Below are 22,370 nucleotides of genomic sequence, written 5' to 3'. Positions count from 1 at the left end.
ATAAGCAGGGTCGGGCTACCATCAAAATTTTGCTGGGAGGGACATTTTCAAGTTCCCTTGCAACGTTTAAACTTGAACATACATGTTTGGCTCATGCAAGCATGAACGCTCATGATTTTTTATTTGTGTGTTTATTTTTTTGGGCGGAAGGGCTGCAACTGGGTCATCTAGCCGCATTCACATTTTATTTTCTGAACTCAATACAAAACAATGTTTGACAGTAAGTATATTGTGACATTGAAAACCTGATATTTTTCGTTTTTTATTTTGAGATGGCATCATACAACATGCTGGTACTAGAAAGAACAGAATCAGAATTCCATGCACGTTGAAAGCAAAAGTAGGTTACACAGGGTCTGCGCTGTGCTATAAATAGCTGGGAAATACCAGGACAGAGCTGTACTGCTCTATCTATGTGACAGCAATATGAATTGTTGCCACTGGATCCAGACAATATGAAGCAAAGAATTGCCTGAACAATCTCCTCCCTAGCTTGTATGTAGGTTTTGCAGTGGTCAGCATATACAGTATAACACACTATAGAACTGAGAATAAAAAAGAAATCCTGGCATAAAAAGCATACCAGGCAGCTCCTGTACAAAACATGTCATAGATACATAAAACAGATATCAGAGACGGTATGTCAGCTTCAAATGCACTTAAAGGCCACCTTCTCATGGTTTTAGACATAAGTACGGTAGATCACATTATGATTGTGTGTGAAGGTGTATACAAGAAGCATATCATTTCTATGTAAATATTATATCAACATGTACTTAAGCATAAAATAAATGTATCTGATATCACTATTTGCATACAGGGTGTGGCTAAATGGCCTTAAACAAGAAGCAGTAAAGCCAGGTAAACCTACCTGCAAAGTGTGCACTGAGGTTAATTTTAATAATAGCTTGTGACATTTGGGGATGTTACCCAAAATAGGAGGAATCGCCCCAGTATAGTATGCTATGGGTAAACTTGGGTAATAAAACAATCTTATCTCAGGTTGGAGGTTTCCTCAGCTCTATAGTACAGTGTTTAACCACTTGAGGACCTAGGGCTTTCTACCCCTTAAGGACCGGCCACTTTTTTCCATTCAGACCACTGCAGCTTTCACGGTTTATTGCTCGCTCATACAACCTACCACCTAAATGAATTTTGGCTCCTTTTCTTGTCACTAATAAAGCTTTCTTTTGGTGCTATTTGATTGCTCCTGCGATTTTACTTTTTATTATATTCATCAAAAAAGACATGAATTTTGGCAAAAAAAATGATTTTTTTAACTTTCTGTGCTGACATTTTTCAAATAAAGTAAAATTTCTGTATACATGCAGCGCGAAAAATGTGGACAAACATGTTTTGGATAAAAAAAAAACCCATTCAGTGTATATTTATTGGTTTGGGTAAAAGTTATAGCATTTACAAACTATGGTGCAAAAAGTGAATTTTCCCATTTTCAAGCATCTATGACTTTTCTGACCCCCTGTCATGTTTCATGAGGGGTTAGAATTCCAGGATAGTATAAATACCCCCCAAATGACCCCATTTTGGAAAGAAGACATCCCAAAGTATTCACTGAGAGGCATAATGAGTTCATAGAAGATATTATTTTTTGTCACAAGTAAGCGGAAAATGACACTTTGTGACAAAAAAAAAAAAAGCTTTCCATTTCTTCTAACTTGCGACAAAAAAAAAAAATGAAATCTGCCACGGACTCACCATGCCCCTCTCTGAATACCTTGAAGGGTCTACTTTCCAAAATGGGTCATTTGTGGGGTGTGTTTACTGTCCTGACATTTTGGGGGGTGCTAAATTGTAAGCACCCCTGTAAAGCCTAAAGATGCTCATTGGACTTTGGACCCCTTAGCGCAGTTAGGCTGCAAAAAAGTGCCACACATGTGGTATTGCCATACTCAGGAGAAGTAGTATAATGTGTTTTGGGGTGTATTTTTACACATACCGATGCTGGGTGGGAGATATATCTCTGTAAATGACAATTTTTTTATTTTTTTTACACACAATAGTCCATTTACAGAGATCTTTCTCCTACTCAGCATGGGTATGTGTAAAAATACACCCCAAAACACATTATACTACTTCTCCTGAGTACGGCGATACCACATGTGTGGCACTTTTTTGCACCCTAACTGCACTAAAGGGCCCAAAGTCCAATGAGTACCTTTAGGATTTCACAGGTCATTTTGAGAAATTTCGTTTCAAGACTACTCCTCACGGTTTAGGGCCCCTAAAATGCCAGGGCAGTATAGGAACCCCACAAATGACCCCATTTTAGGAAGAAGACACCCCAAGGTATTCCGTTAGGAGTATGGTGAGTTTATAGAAGATTTTATTTTTTGTCACAAGTTAGCGGAAAATGACACTTTGTGAAAAAACACAATTAAAATCAATTTCCGCTAACTTGTGACAAAAAATAAAATCTTCTATGAACTCGCTATACTACTAACGGAATACCTTGGGGTGTCTTCTTTCTAAAATGGGGTCATTTGTGGGGTTCCTATACTGCCCTGGCATTTTAGGGGCCCTAAACCGTGAGGAGTAGTCTTGAAACGAAATTTCTCAAAATGACCTGTGAAATCCTAAAGGTACTCATTGGACTTTGGACCCTTTAGCGCAGTTAGGGTGCAAAAAAGTGCCACACATGTGGTATCGCCGTACTCGGGAGAAGTAGTACAATGTGTTTTGGGGTATATTTTTACACATACCCATGCTGGGTGGGAGAAATACCTCTGTAAATGGACAATTGTGTGTAAAAAAATCAAAAGATTGTCATTTACAGAGGTATTTCTCCCACCCAGCATGGGTATGTGTAAAAATACACCCCAAAACACATTATACTACTTCTCCCGAGTACGGCGATACCACATGTGTGGCACTTTTTTGCACCCTAACTGCACTAAGGGGCCCAAAGTCCAATGAGTACCTTTAGGATTTCACAGGTCATTTTTGTTTCAAGACTACTCCTCACGGTTTAGGGCCCCTAAAATGCCAGGGCAGTATAGGAACCCCACTAATGACCCCATTTTAGAAAGAAGACACCCCAAGGTATTCCGTTAGGAGTATGGTGAGTTCATAGAAGTTTTTATTTTTTTGTCACAAGTTAGCGGAAATTGATTTTAATTGTTTTTTTTCACAAAGTGTCAATTTCCGCTAACTTGTGACAAAAAATAAAATCTTCTATGAACTCACCATACTCCGTACGGAATACCTTTGGGTGTCTTCTTTCTAGAATGGGGTCATTTGTGGGGTTCCTATACTGCCCTGGCATTTTAGGGGCCCTAAACCGTGAGGAGTAGTCTTGAAACCAAATGTCGCAAAATGACCTGTGAAATCCTAAAGGTACTCATTGGACTTTGGGCCCCTTAGCGTACTTAGGGTGTAAAAAAGTGCCACACATGTGGTACCGCCGTACTCAGGAGAAGTAGTATAATGCGTTTTGGGGTGTATTTTTACACATACCCATGCTAAGTGGGAGAAATATCTCTGTAAATGACAATTGTTTGATTTTTTTACACACAATTGTCCATTTACATAGAAATTTCTCCCACCCAGCATGGGTATGTGTAAAAATACACCCCAAAACACATTATACTACTTTTCCTGAGTACGGCGGTACCACATGTGTGACACTTTTTTGCAGCCTAGGTGCGCTAAGGGGCCCAACGTCCTATTCACAGGTCATTTTGAGGCATTTGTTTTCTAGACCACTCCTCGCGGTTTAGGGCCCCTAAAATGCCAGGGCAGTATAGGAACCCCACAAGTGACCCCATTTTAGAAAGAAGACACCCCAAGGTATTCCGTTAGGTGTATGGCGAGTTCATAGAAGATTTTATTTTTTGTCACAAGTTAGTGAAAAATGACACTTTGTGAAAAAAACCCAATAAAAATCAATTTCCGCTAACTTTTGACAAAAAATAAAATCTTCTATGAACTCGTCATACACCTAACAGAATACCTTGGGGTGTCTTTTTTTCTAAAATGGGGTCACTTGTGGTGTTCCTATACCGCCCTGGCATTTTACAGGCCCAAAACCGTGAGTAGTCTGGAAACCAAATGTCTCAAAATAACTGTTCAGGGGTATAAGCATCTGCAAATTTTGATGACAGGTGGTCTATGAGGGGGCGAATTTTGTGGAACCGGTCATAAGCAGGGTGGCCTTTTAGATGACAGGTTGTATTGGGCCTGATCTGATGGATAGGAGTGCTAGGGGGGGTGACAGGAGGTGATTGATGGGTGTCTCAGGGGGTGGTTAGAGGGGAAAATAGATGCAATCAATGCACTGGGGAGGTGATCGGAAGGGGGTCTGAGGGGGATCTGAGGGTTTGGCCGAGTGATCAGGAGCCCACACGGGGCAAATTAGGGCCTGATCTGATGGGTAGGTGTGCTAGGGGGTGACAGGAGGTGATTGATGGGTGTCTCAAGGTGTGATTAGAGGGGGGAATAGATGCAAGCAATGCACTGGCGAGGTGATCAGGGCTGGGGTCTGAGGGCATTCTGAGGGTGTGGGCGGGTGATTGAGTGCCCTAGGGGCAGATAGTGGTCTAATCTGATAGGTAGCAGTGACAGGGGGTGATTGATGGGTAATTAGTGGGTGTTTAGGGTAGAGAACAGATGTAAACACTGCACTTGGGAGGTGATCGGACTTCGGATCTGCGGGCAATCTATTGGTGTGGGTGAGTGATCAGATTGCCCGCAAGGGGCAGGTTAGGGGCTGATTGATGGGTGGCAGTGACAGCGGGTGATTGATGGGTGGCAGTGACAGGGGGTGATTGATGGGTGGCAGTGACAGGGGGTGATTGATGGGTGATTGATAGGTGATTGACAGGTAATCAGTGGGTTATTACAGGGGAGAACAGATGTAAATATTGCACTGGCGAATTGATAAGGGGGGTCTGAGGGCAATCTGAGCGTGTAGGCGGGTGATTGGGTGCCCGCAAGGGGCAGATTAGGGTCTGATCTGATGGGTAACAGTGACAGGTGGTGATAGGGGGTGATTGATGGGTGATTGATGGGTAATTAGTGGGTGTTTAGAGGAGAGAATAGATGGAAACACTGCGCTTGGGTGGTGATCTGATGTCGGATCTGCAGGCGATCTATTGGTGTGGGTGGGTGATCAGATTGCCCGCAAGGGGCAGGTTAGGGGCTGATTGTTGGGTGGCAGTGACAGGGGGTGATTGATGGGTGATAGGTGATTGGCAGGTGATTGACAGGTGATCAGTGGGTTATTACAGGGAAGAACAGATGTAATTAATGCACTGGCGAATTGATAAGGGGGGGGGGGGGGTCTGAGGGCAATCTGAGCGTGTGGGCGGGTGATTGGGTGCCCGCAAGGGGCAGATTAGGGTCTGATCTGATAGGTAACAGTGACAGGTGGTGATAGGGGGTGATTGATGGGTGATTGATGGGTAATTAGTGGGTGTTTAGAGAAGATAACAGATGTAAACAATACATTTGGGAGGTAATCTGACGGCGGGTTTGCGGGCGATCTAATGGTGTGGGTGGGTGATCAGATTGCCCGCAAGGGGCAGGTTAGGGGCTGATTGATGGGTGGCAGTGACAGGGGGTGACAGGGGGTGATTGATGGGTGATATGTGATTGGCAGGTGATTGACAGGTGATCAGTGGGTTATTACAGGGAAGAACAGATGTAATTAATGCACTGGTGAATTGATAAGGGGGGGGTCAGAGGGCAATCTGAGCGTGTGGGCGGGTGATTGGGTGCCCGCAAGGGGCAGATTAGGGTCTGATCTGATAGGTAAAAGTGACAGGTGGTGATAGGGGGTGATTGATGGGTGATTGATGGGTAATTAGTGGGTGTTTAGAGGAGAGAATAGATGTAAACAATGGATTTGGGAGGTGATCGGATGCCGGATCTGCGGGCGATCTATTGGTGTGGGGGGGGTGATCAGATTGCCCGCAAGGGGCAGGTTAGGGGCTGATTGATGGGTGGCAGTGACAGGGGGTGATTGACGGGTGATTGACAGGTGATTGACAGGTGATTGACAGGTGATCAGGGGGGATAGATGCATACAGTACATGGGGGGGGGGGGGTCTGGGGGGGGGGTCTGGGGAAAATCTGAGGGGTGGGGGGGTGATCAGGAGGGAGCAGGGGGCAGGGGGGGGCTAAAAAAAAATAGCGTTGACAGATAGTGACAGGGAGTGATTGATGTGTGATTGGGTGCAAACAGGGGTCTGGGGGGTGGGCAGGGGGGGGGGTCTGATGGGTGCTGTGGGCGATCTGGGGCGGGGGGGGGGGGGGGAGAAATCAGTGTGCTTGGTGCAGACTAGGGTGGCTGCAGCCTGCCCTGGTGGTCCCTCGGACACTGGGACCACCAGGGCAGGAGGCAGCCTGTATAATACACTTTGTAAACATTACAAAGTGTATTATACACTTTGTATGCGGCGATCGTCGGGTTAACATCCCGCCGGCGCTTCCGTATGGCCGGCGGGATGTTGCGGCGGGTGAGCGGCGCCAGGCGGAGGCGGAGGATCGCGTCACGGATGACGCGATCGCTCCGCCCATGCCCCTACAAGGACCGCCGCCATTTGTCTATACGGCGGTCCTTGCGGGGTGCACTTCCCAGGCCGCCAATTGTATATACGGCGGTCGGGAAGTGGTTAAAGGTGGCCATACACTTAAAGATTTGCAGCAGTTTCGACCATAAGATAGATTTCTGTCAGATGCCTGTGAAGTCTAATCTGACAGGAATCTATCTGATGTGTGCCACACACTAGGAACAGATTTCCAATAGATTTCAGAATGAAATCTATTGGAAATGGATCTAAATGCATTATTGGACCATTAGATCCAATGCAACTCTATGGGCCATTAATCTGTTGCCCGCAGCAGATCGACCTAGATTTTCCATCCTGTCAGATAGATCAAATCGATTGAAATTGATCGAAATCGGCTGCAAATCGATCGATATATTTGATAGAATCGAAATACTGATCGACAGCTAAAATCGACCAGTGTATGGGCCCCTTTATGCAGCTGCACGCACGGACAGGGAGTGCCTTAGGCGCTCCAAGTCTATGTGTGCAGCTGCATAAGACACTGTGCCTTAGGAACTCCCAATCAGTGCATGCAGCTGCATAAGACACTGTACTGTAGGCCTGAGGAAACAGGCAGGTTCCTTGAGAGATTGTATCATTACCCAAGTTTACCCATTGCATACTACATTGGGATGCCTCCTCCAATTTTGTGCACTGTTTCCCCCTCCCCCAGAGGTGTCCCCTGTGATAATTATCCAGAGGCGTGCATGAAAAAAGGGCACCAGGAAAAAAGGGCCTGGCTGGATAACGGCTTGGCGCTGGTTGATAACAAAATCTCAATAACGATAAACATTGTTAACGAAATTGGTTAACAATATGTACTGTATGAAAACAGATGAGAGATAATAACGAAAAGATATTAACGTTAAAAATCATTATGTAATTCAACAATACAGCTTAACCCAAACCTACTCTCACACAGAACCCTCCCCTGGTGGTGCCTAAACCTAACCACTCCCCTGGTGGTGCCTAACCCTAACCACCCCCCTGGGGGTTCCTAACACTAACCACCCCCCCGGTGGTGCCTAACCCTAACCTCCCCCCTGGGGGTACCTAACCCTAATCAACCCCCTGGTGGTGTCTAACCCTAACCCCATGGGTGGTGCATAACTCTAACCACTTCCCCTGGTGGTGCCTAACACTAACCACTTCTCCTGCAGAAACACATATAGAACACACATAGAGATCATAATATCTTTGATAACGTAAAATCTGCACATACAAACAAAATAATATGACAAAACTATAACGTTGCAAGCTGCTAAAACGATAACAAATTTCAAAAACTTTAATGTTCAAATGTTATTAACGATATTTATCATGAGCCCTTTTTTCTGCTTTGGGCGCCATATTAACAATAAATGCATTACGGTCTATAGCGGCGCCCTTTTCGTTCACTAGCCACCGGCAGTCTTTTTTCCTGCTTCCCCCAATAGTCTTATAATGCATGTGCATACTGGCTATATTGTGATCTTTTACTACCTCTCTCTTCTTTGCTTTATTCTATTTTTTTTTTTTTTGTTTCTAAACACGCTGGGGTTAGGGTATTTCAGTCAGACGTTGTTCCAAATATAGTTGTTAGTTTTTGATAGCAAAAGCAGAGAGAACCAAGATATTAGAATAAGAAATGAATACACTGGGAGCTAAGTCACACAGTGGCTTCTCTGTATCCAGCGATAGCTTGCAGGCTACAGGGCATCGTGCATCTGACCATAGTTTAGAGTTATTTGCACAATTACATGACTAGATGGACAGTACTGTATACCAATGTCTAGAAGTAGCTGCACACCAACAGGGAGTCCTGGAGACATACAATCATATCTATTTCTCTGTATATCTACAATGGGTTTAGGTATAACCAACCTGTATAGTATAACGTAATTCTTCACTAAACAGAATAGAGTACCGAGGAGATTCTTTTTTTTTTAAATAATTTTTATTAATGCCCGAATCATAAATATCACAGAGACAGAAAATCAATAAGAACATCAAAATTAGACATCTCTCCATTCGTCATTTAATTTAATGTAAGGCCACATTGCAGAAAAATAAACAACACTAGACTACTGCATTATATGATGTAACAGTAACAAAATAAGTTTAGACAATACCAGGTTTTGCGGTTTAGTGTTTAATCCTGTCAACTATTTAAGTTATTCATCCACAACCAAAAGAACAGTAAGCTAAGATATTAATGCTTAGCAGCTCAATAGGGCCATAACAGTTTAGGAGCTCTACAGGGCCATACTAACAATCAACTAATAACAAACTATATTTGTTCCTCTATCTGTCCACCATTACTTTCCCCTGAGCCCCAGATTCCCACAGTCCACACAAAGAATCTCCACACAGAATAGCTCCCTATGTGATTCAGTACCAACAAGCTTTCATGTCTCTAGCTTTCCCAGATAGCCTCCTATTTTCTGAGTTAGGTACCATGCTGTTTTTTGTAATGGCATTATTATGCAGACAATCTGATCTCTCGTACATACCTTTACAATAAACAATGTCCAAGTCTTGAATTTTTTTTAAAGGGAGTTCTGATTATCTCTCTCTAAATTTAGACTTTCCAAATGTAGAAAATACCTCAGAAAATCCTGAATTAAACCTAGCGTATGTGGGGTAGAAGATAGCCATTGTTTAAGTATAATTGTCTTTGGAGCCAGTAAGGTCAGATGTTCAAACCTAGACAGGGTTACTGTTTTGGTCGTCAGGCAAAAAGTCAGGGCTATGAGGTAAGCAGAATAGGGGATGAAGGGACCTCACGTTGCCGTGAATTGTCTGAATAAAGGAGAGAGCAACCTGGGAATTCTAATTTTAAATAAAGCATGGCAGGAATGCTTTTTATTTTTTTAAACAATATTTTATTGAGTTTTATAAATAGGAATGCTTTTTAATTATTAATGTATGTACTGTTCATCATAACAGCACCATATACTGTACTGATGCCAGTGATCTGGGGAAATACTACATGTATACAGGAGCATAATGGTAAGAAGCAGGTAGCAACTGTGCTGGTGTGAAACATTTCATGATGACAGGAGGTGATACTGTGTTTAAGAATAGTCAGCAACACCAAAAGCATTATCTCCAGTCTTAAAGAGAACCCGAGGTGGGATTTAATTATGTTAGTGGGGCACAGAGGCTGGTTGTGCACACTAAGACCAGCCTCCGTTGCCCCATGGTGTGCCTCCATGTCACCCCTGCGCGCCGATATACCCCCCGCAGTGCTAGCGACACACAGCGTGTCGCCAGCACAATGTTTACCTCTGCCTGTCTGTTAGCGCCGCTCCCCCGCCTCCTCTGTATCGGCGCTACCCGCCCGCATCCCTTCCCTCCCGCTGATTGGAGGGAAGTGACACGGGCGGGTAGCGCCGATACGGAGGAGGCGGGGGAGCGGCGCTAACAGACAGGCAGAGGTAAACATTGTGCTGGCGACACGCTGTGTGTCGTTAGCACTGCGGGGGGTATAGTGGCGCGCAGGGGGGTCCTGGAGACACACCATGGGGCAACAGAGGCCGGTGTTAGTGTGCACAACCAGCCTCTGTGCCCCACTAACACAATTAAATCCCACCTCGGGTTCTCTTTAAAAAAAGAGAACCAACCTTGTGCTAGCCTTCAAGTGTTAACAGTTATTCCTGTTATTCCTGTACTTTTCATGATAAATGAAAAACAGAGTGAGCTGGCCAAATTCATATTCTCCCAGCTTTGCACCACATTTTAAAGAAAATAAGTGCAGAAAAGTGAAATTATGAAATTCAATAAAAGTAAAAGGACATCTAGAATATACAAATGAGCTACCAAAAAGTATGGAAAGTAGTAGTAAAATGTGTTTAAAAATACAAATACAAATAAGAAAGCAAAAAACTGAAAAAAAAACTGAAAAAATGAAATAAAAGACAGAAGCAGAGGAGTAAAAAGAAGAAAAAAAATATGAACTATGTAAGGAAATGAAGACATCCTGTATAAAAGGGCACTAATGTTGAGACAAGAACAGAACTGAACAGAACAGATTCTTCTCTGCATTTCCAAGAGAAATAAAACCATCTGTGTACACAAGACCGTAGCTGGACTGAGACATGCAGGATCATATTACAGAACTCTCAAAAAAACTTAATAAATACAATATAAATAGCATATTACATTTATGCAGTATATTGAAAATGATAGTTACTGATTCATTCTAATTTAGAAATAGATGAGCCTCCTTTCAGCTTGACTGAACATAAAATTCTTAAGAGGATATATTTCTTGCAAACCAATTCTTCCTCATTCATGTGGGCTAAATTTATAAAATCTAATCATGCAGAACAGATTATGGCATTTTTGTAAATTTTTTACAATTTATCAATCTATTCCGAGAATTTATAGCATCTGTCTAGTGGAGAGTGACCATGACACTTGACTGAAACCGCTCACATAAAACAATAACAATGACACAAACTAGGTATTAAATGAAGTGCTTAAAAAACTGAATGGTCCACAGATGAGTAAGACTCTTGGGACACAGTAAGTAAAAAAACCCTGTACAGAAAAAATATTATACATGCCTCATCCTTCGTAGCGCCAGTTGTCAATGAAGCTCTTCTTCTCAACCAAAATCCCCATCTTCACTTCAATGCCCTTATGCTCTGTGACCCAGGCATTGCTCACATTGCTTAAAAAATGTTTGCTGTGCCCCTCCTCTATTGGTCAATGGAATTCTGGTAAAGGTGAGGAATCAGTGGCTCTACTGGTCCAAGCTGCTATAACTGCCTTCCAATGGATGCTGTGATATGTCAGGATATACCTGCCATACTTTAAATATACCTCACTAGCACCCAATGCATATGCACTGCAAGGGATGAAGTGATTATCTTGAAGATTTTTTTTTTTTTGCATTATTACCAGGACTAAAGATTATAAGGCCAGTTTTGTAAATTAAAATAGTTTGGTTGTTTGTGATCCAACATTGTTTGTGATCCAACAAGTCAGATCACCAGTGGGATCAATGGACAATAGTGTAATGGGCTCTGCCTCTGACACAGAAGACCTGGGTTCAAATTTTGGCTCTTCCTGTTGAATAAGCCTACATCTATTCAGTGAGGAGTCTGCGAGGTCTGGTGCATTCCGTGCCTTTCTTCAGTTTCTATACCCCAATCTACTGCATGCTCTTCACCTATAGTCAAGCCTGCCTGCCTACAGTTTCCCCCAGGACTTCTGCGTGCAAAGTATAGAAACTGAGGCAGAAAAGACACGGTGCAGCACGGTGGTGTAGTGGTTAGCGCTCTTGCTTTGCAGCTCTGGGTCCCCAGTTTGAATCCCAGGCAGGTCAACATCTGCAAGGAGTTTGTATGGTCTTCCCGTGTCTGTATGGGTTTAATCTCACATCCCCAAAACATACAGATAAATTAATTGGCTTCCCCCTAATTTGACACTAGACTATGATACATACACTGCACGATACATACATAGAAATATAACTATGGTAGGGAGTACATTGTGAGCCCCTCTGAGGGACAGTTTGTGACAAGACAATATACTCTGTATAGCACTGCGTAATTTGTTGACGTTATATAAATACTTAATTAATTAAATAAGACAGAGGAACCACAGCAAGATACAGGCAACAGTCCAGATGCGACAAGAAAAATCACAACCAACGACAGTCCAAGGTCATACACGCCATATCAGATGAGCGCAGTACAAAGGAACAGGCAATAGCAGGGTCTAAAGGCAATCTGAACAAAAGGTCAATCCAGGAAGCAAACACGAGTAGTCCATGTCATAATAATAGCGGCCATTTGTGAGATTGCATATTATACAGAAGCCATATTTTTCATTTTTCTGTCTGTTGTGCACTATTTTAGATGTGTATGTATGTTCAGAAGCCGTCTGGCTTTGGAGGTATAATTGTCACTAGGCTGAAGGAAGTTGCTAATTTGATTGTCTGTATGGCAGTGTAAAGTACATTTGCATTCAGTTTCCTCTGGACACTGCGGCCTCCAGTAAGGAAACAGGTAATTAGGTAACGACCCACTCTTTTGCCTTGAATCTACTGAAAAGGTGTTGCATTGCTTTGAACTTTGTATGCATGTAAACAGCCCTGTTGACCCAATATACAATCCGGACTAACTGAGTCTGGAAAGTTGGAAGCTAAAACAGGAACCTTTGAAGTTTGCATATCACAGCCAGCAAGTATATGACAAGCAATCTGTGCAAACCTTCAGAGGAAATTAAATTATATCTAGACGTGTACCCTGGAGATATGCTGCTTACTATAAATGTCCGCAGAGGACCTTCACAACTTATAGCTCGTTGGAGATAGCAAAGACGATAGGACTTTCCTGGTTTCTGACCAGCAACCACGTGCTCCTCGCAAACAACGCTCTGATCTGTATGCCGGTAACGTTTTATTCCCGTTTTTATTTTTGAGCAAACTGTCTTGTTGTGTGTCTTTGTAATTTTTACCTTGTTTTGGTAAATCTTTTGTATATATTACTTTCTGCACTGTTCCACTTTTTTCTGGAATATTAAATATTGATTTAATAAGCTTGACTTCTGATGTACTAGCAAAAACTCATAGTCTGAAAAGAGACTGCAGTGAAATTTGTGTTACAAGTTCAGTGCCTGATTGTGCATTGCTACTGTGTGATTGTATTGTGTGTGTGGCATTCCCGTATTTGCAGGCGTGCTGTGGGGCCGGTTTCTGACAGACCAGGTCACAGGCAAAAGCTCAAAATCCAGGTAACAATACATAAGTATAGGGCAAACACCCAGCAAGAAGCCAAAGCTAAACGCTATCACGGAAAATATGACAATTGACAGTACAGGTTTAAATACCTCAATCACCCAATGGCCGGCCACAGCAGACAGCACCAATCACTAAAAACTTCCTGCCTAAGTGTCAGCTGACAGAGAGCAGTTAGTTGACACTATAATCTCCAGCAGCTTAGCCTATAGGATGGCTGTGCATGCATACATGACCGCCCTCGAGTGTTGGTTCATTGAGACGTCAGCTGACTCGGTGACCTCAGGCGTGCGGCAGTACAGATCCGACTGCTGTGTCCGCAATCCAGAAGAGAGAAAGCCAGCGCTGGAAGCCACAGCAGGTGAGTTTCTTACAGAGTCCTTGGTCTGCACTCCCTAACTCTACTAGTGCCTATAGAGCGCATTCTAGCGACTGCAGTTCAAGCGCTTTAAGTTCACCACTCTACCAGGAGAAAAGTGCAATATGATTGTTATTTGTTTTGTCTACTCCTGATATATTTCTGACTGATCTTTCCCAACATTTTTTTTAATAGTGAAAATGTAGTGTATGTACAGATCTTTATGCTATAAAAAAATCACCTGTAAAAGTCATCAAATAACAAAACAAAAAGTGCGTAGACATCTTGATATTTTGATGTCAGAAAAGACTTTCACAGTACCGATTCACTAGCTTTATCTTTTCTGCTCAGACATTTAGCCTGTGCTGGCTGCACTAATGAACCTGCTATTATCTTCTTATCACATATAGGCCTCAATTCACTAAGATCATGCTGGAGATAATAAGGCAAGAGAAAACTTAACTCCACACGTGAGAGAGTTATCTTACCTCTTCATTCCTTAAGTTACCTCCTCTGTAGTTAATTTACCTCCTCTGTAGTTCATTTACCTCCTCTGTAGTTCATTTACCTCCTCTGTAGTTCATTTACCTCCTCTGTAGTTATTTTCACACGCAGTTAATTAACAGCCTGTCTTTAACTCTGAAGTTATTCTAAGGATTGGAGAGTTAACTTAAAGACAGAAGAGTTAACTTTAGGCTTGCCTGAGGTAAAATGTTTCCTGAATACTACATGCCTTATCACCATGGTAACAACTCTAGAAGAGTTATTAAAGACAGGAGATAAGTTTAGTGAATTGAGGCCATAAAAAGTAATATTTAGGCAAAGTGATAACTAAGAATTCAGATGATATATTAAGAATTATCCTTTGAGTTGGATCCTGGTCTCAACTAACCAGCAGTCTCAACCAACCAGCACAAGTCACCAGCAGAACACGGTGGTGAAGCTTAATGTCTTAGGCTGTTTGTGGGCTCTGTTATGCTTTAAAGTACCCCTGAACTGAAAGGGGTAGTTGACATGCATGATATCATTTTGTTTGCGGTGCTATGATGTAGGCACAGCACCATCCTCATGTCCCAGCTTCTCCAGGGGTTCCCGCAGTACTCAGTTGAAATCTTCGACTGGTACCGAATGTCGAAAATGGGCAGGAGGAAATGGCAGTTTCCTCCCCTGTTGCCCCTAGCAACACCCACGATCATGGGCCGCTGCTGCTGCTTTATACTGGGCCTGTGTTTAAAAAAAGCACCAGATCATAGCTCACCTACTCCACATTCCAATCGCTGCCTTTGCTTTCCTGTCAGCTCCTCCATTCAGCCACAGTGTCACCCATAAGCACCGGTATCTTCACAGCAATGGCGCTGACCTTGAAGTACTTGGTGTCGGTACTTCCGGGTCAGTGGCATTGCTGTGAAGATGCTGAGGCATATGAGTGGCAATGCGGCTGAACGGAGGAGCTGACAGGATGGCAGAGGCAGCGATTGGAATGCGGAGTAGGTGAGTTATGATCTGGTGCAGTATTTTTATAAATATGTTGATTGCAGCATCAGGATTGCTTTAAAGAGGAGCTGTCTCAGAAAAAAAACAACACATATATAAGTAAATAAATACTTGCTCTACTTACATTATAGATGTATTGCACTGTTCACATTTTGATTTTAGTGATTTTTCTATAGTAAAAAAAAAAGAGAAAATCCTTCTTAGGATTTTCCATCTTAAAGAGAGTCTAAGGTCATATAATGCCCTCTTTTTATAGCTCAGTTATGTTAAGCATTATGATCAAAGCTGATTCGCCACATTCCCAGTTCCCACTGCAGAACTAGGTATTTTTCCCCGCGAAATCCCCAGGGCAGAATTCTGCGATCGCTTCCTGGTAGAGACAGGGCTTTGCGCAGTAGCTCTGCCTCTGCTCCAGTCAGTCTCCGCCGATCTCCGCCTCTCCCCGCCTCTCTCAGTCTTCTTTCAGGGCCCTTTTCCACTAGCAATCGCTAGCGTTCGCGCTGAACGCTAGCGATTGCTGAATAGCAAAATGCAGGAAAGTTCTGGCAATTGCGTTCACGATTTTGCTATGTTGTAGTGTGCATAGCAAAATTGCGGCAAATATCACTCCGCAGCGCGATCGCGTTTGAGCCAAAATGAATCACGGTAGTGGAAATAACCTACCGTGATTCCTATGTTATTCAGCAAACCGTAGCGATTTAAAAAATCACTAGCAGTTTGTGATTTTGCGATTCAGCATCGCAAATGCCGCTAGTGGAAAAGGGCCCTCACTGAGAGGGGCGGGGGAGAGGCAGAGATTGGTGGAGATTGACTGGACTGGAGGCAGAGCTACTGCTCAAAGCTCTGCTTTCCCCCGGCAGAAAAATCCACAACCTGGAAAGTCGTGGAATTTTGCCCCAGGAATTTGGGGGATAAATACCTCGTTCTGACGCAGGGATGTGGCAAATCAGCTTTGATCTTAATGCTTAACATAACTGGGCAATAAAAAGAGGTCATTTAAATTGCTTCAGACTCTCTTTAACTGTATCTTGAAGCCAATCCTGACATCATTTACTCCCTTGCTCTGTCTGTGTTAGCATTGGCCACCCTCCTTCCAGTTTTCAGACACTCTCACCCAGCTTTGCAGTAGAACAAGCATTGTAATTGTGTGACTCTGCAGCTTTTCAGCATGAGAAATATTGGCCAATCAGAGAGGAACAGAGGTGTGGGAGGGGAAAACTGAAGGGAAAGACACTTCAGACAATCAGGCTGCATTAGTTATGTCTGAGGGAAAACTAAAGAAGAAAAAAAGAAAACCCAGCATGCCTTGCAAATTCCTTTGTACCAAATAAGATGTACCAAATAAGAGCCAGGGAAAATTGGGAATGATCTTTTATGTACAAGAAAAGTAAGAGTGATTTTTAACTTTTGGATTGTCTGATTTGCATCCTTATTACTGTATTTCGCTCTGTATAAGACGCTCCAGAATATAAGACGCACCCAGGTTTAGAGGGCAAAAAACAGGGGAAAAAATATATAAACTAAACCTGGTGCATCCATATTTCAGGAGTGTCTTATACATGACCTCCCCCAAATGGTGTCCTCCTGTGTACCTCATGTGCCCTCTTATCTCACCCTGTCTACCTAAGTTGTCCTGTGGTCTCCCCCTGTGTCCTCTGATCTCCTCCCTGTGTCCTCTGGTCTCCCCCCTGTGTCCTCTGGTCTCCCCCCTGTGCCCTCTGGTCCCCCCCCTGTAGTTACCCCCCCTGTGGTCTCCCTTGTACCCTGTGGTTGCCCTCCTGTGTCCTCTGGTCCCCCCTGTGCCCTGCGGTTTCCCCGTGTCCTCTGGTCCCCCCCCCCTGTGCCCTGTGGTTGCCCCCTGTGTCCTCTGGTCCCCTCCTGTCCCCTGCGGTTGCCCCCATGTGTCCTCTGCCCCCTGTGCCCTGTGGTCACCCCCGTGTCCTCTGGTCCCCCCTGTGATCGCCCCCGTGTCCTCTTTTCCCCGCCTGTACTCTGTGGTCCCCCTTGTGTTCTCTGGTCCCCCTCCTGTGTCCTCTTGTCCCCCCCCCTGTACCCTGTGGTCACCCCCCTGTGTCCTCTGGTCCCCCCTGTGGTCCACCTCCTGTGTCCTCCTGTCCCCTGTGGTCCCCCCTGTGGTCGCCCTGCTGTGTCCTCTTGCCCCCCCCAGCGTCCTCATGTGTCCCCGCTGGCCTGGCCTACCCCTCGCTTATGTCTTCGGCCCCCCCGCTTAGGTCTCCAGGTCCCCTGCAGTCAGCGGCAGCAGCTGAGCTTACCTCCTCCATGTGTCCCCGCTGGCCTGGCCTGCCCTGCCCTCCGCTTATGTCTCCGGTCCCCCGCTTATGTCTCCGGGTCCCCTGCAGTCAGCGGCAGCAGCTTACCTCCTCCATCTTGCCCGCGGCGATTGAAGACATCCGGCTTCCCCGTGCGGCTTCCTCTAGTGCCGGCTTCTAATGACGCGTCATTGATGACGTGTCATTAGAAGCCAGCACTAGAGAAAGCCGCACACTGAAGCCCGATGTCTTCAATTGCCGTGGGCAAGATGGAGGAGACATAAGTGGGAGGCAGGCCAGGCCAGCGGGGACACATGAGGACGCTGGGGGACACAGGCAGGGAATCCCCGATGGCGGCGGATCGTATTGGCGGGCGCATGGAAGTCGGGGATTCCCTGCCTTTGCCGTATAAGACGCAGGGACTTTTTCTCCCCATTTTTTGGGCGAAAAATACGGTACTTGTTTACCAGATAATTTAGATACAAATAAAGAATTGATTTTTTATTTTATGCCTGACAGTTACGTATTCTTAAGACTGGGTTCCACAGCTCCCGCAAAGTTAATCTACTTTTAGTTACTGTATTTTAATATTTAAAACAGAGTTAATGGTACAGTATGTATACAGTGTGGAGTATAATACTGTAGCTAGGCCTATTAGCTAAGCCTAACACTGAGTCTCAAGCAACAAGAAAGCACACTTATTCAGGATAACCAAGACTCTACTATAGAACACTTTTAATTTAAATATACATAAAACAAATTTAGTAAAAAAAAAAAAAGGTAACATTTCTGCAAAATCAGAAGAAAGAACATCTGCTGCAACAATTCATAGAGTGCTATGTGGTCCTGAGCAACATAATGTTGCCCCCCTCCTCCCAGTCATCCTTAACTATGCCTTACCATAACAGACTTGATAGCAGGGAGGCATGCTTCAGAAGGCGGAGCAATCAAACCGGCATTCCATTTGGACTAAAGGGGAATATTTCAGAATGACTAGGAGGGAGCTAGCAACTGTAGGACACTGGGGAGGACATGAAGGTCAATAAATTGGTACAGTGGATAGTCTCATTTTTGTTTCACAACTTTTTTTCAATAAAACTAGGCCTGAACTAGGAATTTAAGATCATTAATTATTGGTATTTATTTCAAGGTTATTTTGAAGTATTACACCTGATTGTAAATGTATTTGACTCATTTTAGCAGTTGTACTTTAAATTGTACTGATATTTTCAACAGGAGCTATATAGGGACAAACGGACTGGGTAAGCAGAAACATGCATCTCTTTTTTTATCTTGTTAAGTGTTGCATCAAATATCATACAATAAAGGATATCTAGCAGCATTTCTATGCAGCAGACCTTGCCAAAAGGACATGGCTCATTTTCCCCGAAGATATGGTATTCTTGCATTAAAAAGATGCTGATAATGAATGTTACTGAAACAATATGCCAGAAGCAAACAGAAACACAACAAAGCATACATTACATTATGGCTAATTTGGGCATAATTTTGAAGGTGCTGTCCGCCTACCAGCCAGCAACTGTGATGATATTTTTAGCTTCCTGCATAATAAAGTGGTAGACTACTGTAAAGATTTCTGGAAATGTACAATGACATTAACTGGAAAAAAGGCAATGACAGATTTCATTACAGCTATAATCGGGCCTCTTCTGTGGAACGATGGTTCTGACTTTCAAGTTTGTCAGCTTAACATTTCATATATAACTGTTTATTTATTTATAATTGCCACTGTCGGCTATTGGCTGTCAGCTTCAGAGAGTTTTTTTGCAGGTTAGATGGTCGCTGTAGGAACATTAAAGGGGGAACGCAGGGCTAAGTGTTCTTTTGGACAAAACTAGAGTGATTATCCCTCTGCTCAAAAGGTGGCCACACACGATACAATAAAATGATCCGATTGTACGGCAATTTGATAAAAACGATCGTATCTCCCCATTAAATCAAAAGATTTTTTTTCATTTGACTGAAAAATCCGATCGGATGTCCCAGTTTCTTCGATTTTTATCGCTCCGGAATGCCAGATATTTTTCTTCAATCATGCTAAAGATTGTATGGTGTGTGTTAGATTGTCAATTTATTAATATACACACCCAAGCAATTTTGTCAGAGTTTCCAATCATTTTTTATCATAATTGGGGAAAAATTGAACATACGTGTGTGGTAAATTGCTCATATTTTTGAAATGTTACAATCAGTCAGGAAAATTGATTGCAATTCTTAAATTGAACAGATATTTAAAAAATTGTATGGTGTGTGCCACCTTAACCTCCCTGGCGGTAACCCCGTGTGTGACACGGGGTAAGCCGCCGGAGGGTGCCGCTCAGGCCCTGCTGGGCCGATTTTCAAAATTTTTTTTTTTGCTGGACGCAGCTAGCACTTTGCTAGCTGCGCCAGCACTCTGATCGCCGCCGGCCCCCGCCCGATCGCCGCTATTTGCTGCGGCGCGCGGCCCCCCCCCCCCCCCAGACCCCAGCGCTGCCTGGCCAATCAGTGCCAGGCAGCGCCGAGGGGTGGCCCGGGACTCCCAATGACGTCCCGACGTCAGTGACGTCGGTGACGTCATCCCGCCCCGTCGCCATGGCGACGGGGGAAGCCCTCCAGGAAATCCCGTTCTATGAACGGGATTTCCTGATCGGAGATCGCCGAAGGCGATCGAAGCGGGCGGGGGGATGCCGCTCAGCAGCGGCTATCATGTAGCGAGCCCTCGGCTCGCTACATGATTAAAAAAAAAAAATTTTTTTTAAAAACTGCTGCGCTCCCTCCTGGCGGTATTTTTCATACCGCCAAGGAGGTTAAGACTCATAAGTGGCGAGACCTAGACCTATAGAGTATATGTTGAAATACATGCTCTGTGTAGAAATACATGGATAAGGCCTTTCATAGTTATTACATGAAGTACAGTATATATGTCATCCTTGGCTCTATTGAGCATATAAGTATGTCCCAGTGCTAGAAGAAATATTTGAGTTTAAACTAACCCTTTGATGAAGTTAAACTGAATGCAGTTGCCATGTAATATGCATAAACCATGGTAACCAAAGCCAGATCAAAAGAAAGCAAGAGGGAATTATAAATATAAAGGTAGACCCGACTTAAAATTGCCCGACTTACGAACGACCCGCCGATACAAATGGCATGGATTCAGTGTTTCCATGGGAACAAGCCTCCCAATTTTTTTTCAAAATGGACTTGTAGTTTTTGAAAAAGTCGGTTTTAAACTTGTATAAGCAGGCACAGAGGGCAGAGGTGACAGAAGGTGGGAGGCACTGGAGTGTGCCTGGGGGGCACAAAGGAGGTACAGGGGACAGAGATAGCACATTGTTCTGACTTAAGAACAGATTCAGGTTAAGAACGACCCTACAGTCCCTATCTCATTCTTTAACCGGGGACAACCTGCATACTGCTAAAAAACAAGAGATGGACAGGGCGTGGCACATTAAGGGAGGAGGGAACAGGGATAAGGGGGGAAGAGGAGGACTAAGGAGTGTGAGAGGAAAGAAAAGGTTGTGAAAAAAGAGATGGTGTGTGTTGGGTGGGGGACTGGTGGAGAGCAAAGAAGACATTTGAGGGAAAGGAAGAATGGAGGGATGTTGTGAAAGGTAGAGGCAAAATGAAGGAAAAGTACAGGATGGTGAGGTGAAGGGGAAAGGGGGAAGTGAGACAAGAGAAAGTGGAGGGAAAGAAAGAAACAACAGAACAGAACAAGGGAAAAAGACAAATACACATAAAAAATGTGATAGCTGAAAGAGGATTGGTGGAAAAGGGGAGGCAGAGTGACCAAAGGCTAATTTAGTCCAAGTCAAAATAAAAGACAGGAATTTGAAGATGTGGGCAAGAAGGGCCATGAAAGAGTTCTGATTGGAACACTGCAGATAGTATGTACTGTGCAGAGAGCTCATCTAGTGGGTCCCCTCTACTTTTTCTTGCTCAGTGGTGGTTGCAGCTACTATGGTGAGGCCCATAGCCAAAGGGAGCCCAGTCCTGGCTGACTTATTTTTCTTGACATGTACATTTATTAATATTACTGGCTGCCCCTGGCCTTCGATCAGAGAATAATGGTGCACAGGATTGGAGTTTAAAAAAAAAAAATCATAACGATATTAATGTTAGCTAACTTGCACCTTTAAAGTACAGTACTCTTAATGTTAACTAACTATAATACACTTTGTGCAGGATCGGACTGCGCATTGCATTACATTTTAAATATAACTAAAATGTATTATACTGTGATGTGTTTATTTGTAAATATCAAGGATTTGAAAATAAAAAATAGCAATTAATCCAGTTAAAAATAATAACTTTAAATGAAGACTACTATCAAGAGCGTTAGAGTTATTAATATCAACTAAAAAGCTATTTAACGTTTTTAAGGAGACCATTTCTTAACGGTAATTAACGATTAACTGTTAAAGTTAAATAACAATAAGCGGAATATGGATTAGCGGCATCACCGTGCGCCATTATTCGCAGGCACCATTTTCGTATGGATCTCCTCGCCAGGCTGTTGCTGCGGTTTTGGCTCTACCCCAGGTCCCCCTCCCCTGTTGACACCTGTGTGTCCCACGTGGCGTGCAGCAGGTAGGTGAAGAGGGATTATTTTTCCATCTGCCTGCTGCCTGTGCATGAATATCTTCCTGGCCGAACATTTAATCTTTAGTTCTGGCCAAGGAGGATCAGGAGGAGTGACTGCAGCATGTCAATGTAACGCAGTGGTGAGCTGTGGACAGACTGACCCACCTGTCACAGATTCCGGTGTGCCAGACAAGAGAAGAGGAAAAGTGATGAGTGATCAGAAAGAGTGGCTGCAGCACATCAGTGTAATGTAGTGGTGAGTTAGGCATGGAGCGAGTCACCTCTCACAGAGCCAGTGGTGCCCGACAAGAGAGGAAGAAGAATGACAAGTGAAGAGTGACAAGTAAGTCGACCTACTG

At 43.8% G+C, this 22,370-nt stretch overlaps 1 protein-coding gene across 1 annotated transcript in view; it reads right to left on the bottom strand.

The window, feature by feature from the left end:
- ARSJ (arylsulfatase family member J) overlaps positions 1–22,370 on the bottom strand; it is a 147,422-nt gene that overhangs the window by 52,489 nt on the left and 72,563 nt on the right. The window lies entirely within an intron of this gene.

Source organism: Hyperolius riggenbachi, chromosome 1 (assembly GCF_040937935.1).
Source record: "Hyperolius riggenbachi isolate aHypRig1 chromosome 1, aHypRig1.pri, whole genome shotgun sequence".
In the NCBI taxonomy this organism is placed as follows: domain Eukaryota; kingdom Metazoa; phylum Chordata; class Amphibia; order Anura; family Hyperoliidae; genus Hyperolius; species Hyperolius riggenbachi.
The sequence above is the reverse complement of the archived record's forward strand: the minus strand, read 5'-3'. Positions and strand labels throughout refer to the sequence as shown.